Here is a 6000-nt window from a genome sequence, read left to right on the forward strand (position 1 = left end):
AAAATACCTTCGGTGTTCTCTTGCCTTCTAAAGGCTGAACATCGCGACATCCTTTCCCCTGGGACACTGGTCCTCATGGCATCAGACGTGCGGTCCAATAACACACGATGCCCTCGGGGCCCACGGAGAAGCAGGCTCGGGCTCCCTGAAGACCCTGAGTAAGTAGCTGGATGGTTCCCTTGTGTGTGAGGGCTGGCTGAACTGTTTTTTTGTTAACTCTCCAGGGCGTGATGGGAGAACATGGGGCTTCTATTGTGCAAACAGCTGGGGAGGCGGGAGACCCAGCTCGCTGGAAGCTGAGTGCGACACTGGATGGCCCCCGGGCTCCCCTCCTGGCCACGCAGTCACGGCGAAGTCTACTTACCTGCACGGTGACCCTTCCCAGTTCCTGGTCATCAGGCAGTGACCTCAGGGCAAAGAAGTCCTAGCGCCCATCTTCAGGGCCTTAGGAAATATCCCAGGGGCCTGAATTCAATTCTCAGAAGAAAAACTGCAACCTGACCCAATGCGGGTGTCGAATCTGAAAATAACAAAGCTAAGGGAAACCCACGTGGATGGAGCAAGGCCCACTGGCTGAACAACGGCTTCTCCTCAGTTGAGTATCGGGCAGGCGCAAGGCTGGTTCCTCAAACACGGAGCCATGGAGGTTTGCCCCGAGCTGGGGGTGAGGTCAGCCAGGGCCCAACACAGCAGTTAACTCCTAACCTTGTTTGGGCCAAGGGCTCCCCTTAAGAAGCTGAGGGAAGCCAGCTGGCCTCCTCCCCGGGAAGAAGGAAGCGCACACACCCTCCCACACTTCGCAGGCCCGGGTGCCAGGATTTAAACTCAGGAGTGGCCTCCCAGGACCCTGGGCGCAAACCCCACTTAGGTTAGCAAATCTTATCATCACACTAGAACCATTAGAATAAGAAAAAGGTCTGTTGAAGCAGCTGGCAGGAAAACAATTCCAGGCTACTGGGTAACCAGAAATCCAGTTAGCAAACAGCAGCAGAGAAGAAAATCCAGGAAGACTCCCCCTTTCCTCCCTACGCGGAGAAAATTCGGGGCACAGTACTAAGAGCCGATGAGCCCCGGAAGGACACTTATAAGCAACTTGTCCAGACCACTTTCTGGGTCCCCCCTGTGTCTGGGCTGTGGTCAGCTACTAGACATTGGGCAGAACAAAGTGCTGGTGGAAGCGACAATAAAAAAAAAAATGAAACTATCAAATGACAAACTGGAGCCCTCGAGACCTGCTAAAGAAAGAGGAGCTTCCATCACCGCTGCTTTGTGCAAGGGGAACAAAAGGCAACCTGTGCGGCACCTCCCGCTTTCGGTATCAGACGTTAACAAATGATATGAGTTTCTCCCAATTGTTTAAAAAGCCCCGTAAAGCACGATGCCAGAGGCTTGGGACAACAGGAAAAAAATTAAAGCTCACAGAAGCTTCTCAGGCACCGCAGATCTGAGCTGGTCATTGTTCATTTCGTAAACAAGAGAGCCATAAAACAAATGCCTAGGAAGCCAGGGTTGTTCACAGCCTGAGCCCTTCTCCCAGAACTAACTGTTCCCTCTTGGATCAGCAGGCCTCGGCATTCTGGATGGGCGGGCATCAGGCCTGTGAACCCTGGGTCCCGTCTTAACGTCAAAGCCCCCTCACACTCTCCACATCTGCCCACGTGCAGAAAGCAGACAGGGAAGGTGGATTGGGGAGTTCTGTCTCCTTCCAAGCCCCCCATTTTCTGAGGGGCTTAGCCTGGGCCGACTGTACCGAGCAGGGAACCAAGGAACCTTCTCCGGACCCCACCAGTCACTCCTGGCGCCCGTTTCCTGGTCAGGATGGCCAAGTAGGAGACAGACTGTTTTATTTGATGACGAAAGCAAGGGACACCCCCAGCCCCACAAAGCACCGCCGCTGTCCACCCAAGGGTGTCAAAACGCTTTGCAAACCACCCATTAATTTTTATGGTGCCCTCAGCAGCAGATTGAGAAACATTACCTTCATTTTTTCAAGGCAAGGAACCAAAACCACAGCCAATCCAGTCTGAGCCAGTGGTCTAGCTGACTGCTGTCTCTCTCTCCATCTCCAGCCTACAGAAGGCATGGAGAACACCACACACTGGAAAGGGGACTCAGCCTGAGAAGGGAGCCTGGACGATACACCCAAACTTTGGTGCTCGGAGACAAACCCAGTTAGAAGGGTGGGAAGGGGAGAGTTGCACAAAAGGATTGCTTTCATTTAGTCAAGAGAGGCTCCACTTGTAAACTTATCGATTAGATCCGCAAGTCTGTGAAATGTGAATATCAAAGTGTAAATATTGAGGCCGGCAGGAACTGTGGGATCAATGATGGTTTGTTTCACTGTTTATACTTCTGATTTCTACCCAGAGAATATATTGCTTTTGTGATCGAAACAAAAGTTATGCGAACTTACTACTGACAAAGCACACGGTACCGATCTGCTGCACTAACTTTGAAAGAATAAGCACGGATAAAATCCAACCCGGCGTTCCCTTTTTAAATCTCATTGACCGGTGAGGCTCCACCCGCCTCTCCTCACGCAGGAAGCCCGGCCGCTGTCCCGCTGCGCCCCCCTGGCGGCACCGCTGGCCGCCCAACACCCCGGGGAAGAGCCAGCGCGGCCTGGTCCCACCGGCTGCACGACCTGCCCCGGGCTAGGAGCCGCCGCACTCCAAGGCTGGGATCCTGCAGACCACCAAGCCGCACCGCGGAGCGGGCTTCCCGGCAAACACCACTCAGCAACGTGCGTCTCTGCCGGCCGTCCCCACCCGCCCGCCGCCGGCGCTGTCACCTCGCGGCTGCTCGGTCCCCGGACGGCCAAGCCAGAAATCGGGGTTTTCATTTCCATCCTAAAATAAAAGGTCTCCGAAGAAGTTGAAATATGCATTGTCACCAAGTTTAACCCGGGACCGCGCGCCCTTCCCTCCTCCCCTGGGCCACGCCAGAGAAAGCCCCGGCCCCTCCAGCCCTGGGAGCGCCCAAGCCCCCCGAGCCGAGCGCCCCGAGGACGCGTCCGGTCGCCGAGGCGGGCCACCCTTCAGGGCCGGCCTCGGGAAGCGCTAGGGCCAGGGAAGGGGGATCGCCCGGGCGCACGCGGGGGCCACGAGTGCCGCTCCGTGCCCGGAACCCCGGCTCGCCCGCCTGCGCCGGGGTGACTGGGTCCCCCAGGAGCACGAGGGGCGCGAGAGGCTTCCCGAAGCCGTCCGGCGCCAGCCGCGCCCGGGCACCCCGGAGCCCCGAACTCAGGCGGCGGGGGAACGAGCGGCGCCCGCGAGGCGTGCAAACCCGCCGAGCCCCAGCAGGCGCCGCGGGAGAGAGGCTGGGCGCGGGGCTGGAGCGGCCCGCAGGGGACGGCCCGGGGTGCAGCCTGCCTACCTGGCTCGCATTGCGTCCCACGGGTTCCTGCGGCTCTCCTCGCGGTCTGAGAGCTCTCCCGGCCGGCGGCGCGCGCGGATCCGCAGGAACCACCGCGCGGCGGCGGCGGCGGCGGCGGCAAAGGGCCGGGACAGCCGAGAGTGCCCCGAGCGCTTGGCCCCCGCCTCCGCGGGCGGAGGGTGGTCCCCGCGCCGGGGCGGGGCCGCGGGGGCGGGGGCGGGGGCGGGGCGCGCGAGACCAAGACCTGGGATCCGGCTGCAGGGGTGGTCTCCCGACCCGGGCGGGGTCCAGGGGGCGGGGGTTCGGAGGCGGGGCCGCGGGAGAGGGGTGGTCCTGCGCCGGCGCTGGGCCTTGGGCGGCGGGGGCAGAGTCTGAGCCGAGCCCCCTGGGGAGACTGGGGTGGGAGGAAAACCTGGAGAAGGAGGTGACGGGTCCTATCCTGGGCCTCCGGGAGGCAGGGGCGGAGTGTGGACTAGCAGGGGGCGGGGCAAGCTCAGAGGGGGCGGGGTCTAGAAGGCGGCCGAAAGGCGGGGCGGGGTGTGAATAATTAGTGGGCGAGGCTATAGTGGAGGGGCGGGGCCTATCTGAAGCTGCCGAGGGGAGGGCGGGGGTGAGGGGTGGAAAAGCAGGGGGTGGGGCCGAGCCTTTGTCGCCTGGAGGCTGGGGGAGGGGCGAGCCGCGGCGGCCGGGAGGCGGGGGTGGGATGTGGTCCGGGGGGCGGGGCGAGGGCGGAGGGGCGTGGCCGAGCCGGGGCGCGCGGGGAGGCCGGGCGGGGGAGCGCGCGCAGGCTGGGTCTGGCGCCGCGTCTCCCTGAGCCCCGGCGGGGATCCGGCCTCGGCGTCTCCTCCTCTTCCTCCTTTAGGCGCCGGCCAGGGAGCGAGGTCCAGGCGGCCGGGCGCCCCCGGGAACGTGGTCCTTGATACCGAGCAAATCTAGAAGTGGCTGTTGCATCGCGACCTTTTGGCAGCGCTCATAAGCCCCTGGCATCTCCATCCACCCGCTCCTTCTCTGGGAGCCCCAAGCGGAGACCCCTGGGTGAGGTTTGGATCCGCAAGCTGGCGTTGACCAGGCCGCGGACGGTGGCGCCTAATTCTCAAAATCCTTCTTACAACACACTTGTCTAGGACCGTGGAAAAAAAGCAGGTACGAGACTGCGGACCAGCGCAAAGTTTAAAAAGTAAGAACAAGAAAAAGGCAGTCACATGGAGAATTACAAAGAACTTCCTGCTAAGCAGATCGCAAATGGAATACATAGCGTCTAGCCATTTACACTTTCAATGGCCGGTACACCGCTGGGTCACCATCGCCTAGAACATGCCTGGCACGTAGCAGGTACTCAATAAATGCTCTGTGAATGAACGCACCACTTACTGTGTGGCAAGCACTTTCCATGGACTGGAACATTTAATCCTCAAGAAATCCCACACTTGGCTACCCTCCTTAGTCCATTTCATGCATGAGTAGCCTGAACCTTGGAGAATTAATTTGACAGCAACAAACTGGTAGAACCAGAATTTGACCCGAGGCCACTCCAGAGGTTGGGCTCTGACCGATTCGGGGACCACCAACTACCCTACTGCAGGCCTGGAAGCCCCCTGCAACGCAGAAAGCAGAAGGAAGCACAGGTCTTCAGCGGGAGAAACGCTAACGTTTGCTGTTCCGTGGCCAGAACTAGACACTCCTTGAGTCATTCCTCACCATTACCTAGCAAAGCCAAGAGTATTACTATTCCCATTTTGTAGGTGACTTTAGACCTTATGTACTGTGTCATGATCCCTTGGGGCATGAGTCTAAATTTAAACCCAGTATTTTCTGGATCCCAAGCCCTTGCAGCTCCGTTGGTCTTGGAGACCTCCCTTTACCTCAGGGATCTGGTTTTCTACCACCTCAACTTGAAGTCCGTGTTGAATTTTCAGAAGGAGACACAGGAAGATAGAGACATGGATCTGGAAGGGTGGAGACTGGTGTTCTGATTTGGGTGTCATCTATGTGTTAGGACAATTGAATTTCTGAAAATGGATACAGTTAGCCCTAAAATATATGTTGCAGATTTCAAAAGGAAGCAGTCACCCTGAAAGGACAGGTAGAAAAGCCTCGAAGAGGAGGAGGGTGTCTAGGGCATGTGAGGGCCCAGGATGTCCTTAGTGGTATAAGAACACGTTGGGAGCACTAACCTGGGAGCCAGCCTGCTGGGCTTGAATCTCTGTGACTGAGGTTCCTAAATGAGAATGAAAATTCAGTGGAGCATGTAAAGTGCGTAGCAGAGGGCCTGGTGCAGAGTAGCATTCGTTATGCTTTAGCTACTATTATTACTGCTTTTCCCAATGACTAATAGCCTTACTGTGTAAAAATGGCTGTAAAGCACTGAACAAGACAGGCCAGTAGAAAATGGACAAAGGGTATGAAAAAACAATCCCCAGAAGCACACAAATGGCCCAACGCATGGAAAAGCTCGCAGCCACGCTGAGGAAGGGAGCAAGGGCAAAACACAAAAACAATCAAATAAGAAAGTCAAGGTCCAGTCTGGGAAAAGCTGAGTTCACTGATCAGTGAGGGAGGAAGAGATGTTAAAATGCACAAAGAACGAATTGCGGTAGAAATGCAGGGTACAGTGCAAATAAGCAA

The 6000-nt window shown here is 57.8% G+C and overlaps 1 protein-coding gene across 3 annotated transcripts in view; it reads right to left on the reverse strand.

Annotated features, from left to right (window-relative positions):
- The window catches only part of SH3BP4 (SH3 domain binding protein 4), a 93429-nt gene extending 89607 nt beyond the window's left edge, over positions 1–3822 (reverse strand). For all 3 annotated transcript variants that reach the window (XM_082395565.1, XM_082395567.1, XM_082395566.1), the window contains exon 1: positions 3376–3822. The gene's annotated coding sequence lies outside the window, so the exon portion shown is untranslated. The remainder of the gene's footprint in view (positions 1–3375) is intronic.
- Positions 3823–6000: the final 2178 nt, after the last annotated feature.

The sequence above is a fragment of the Balaenoptera borealis genome (genome assembly GCF_965194805.1).
Source record: "Balaenoptera borealis genome assembly, chromosome: 6".
NCBI lineage: Eukaryota > Metazoa > Chordata > Mammalia > Artiodactyla > Balaenopteridae > Balaenoptera > Balaenoptera borealis.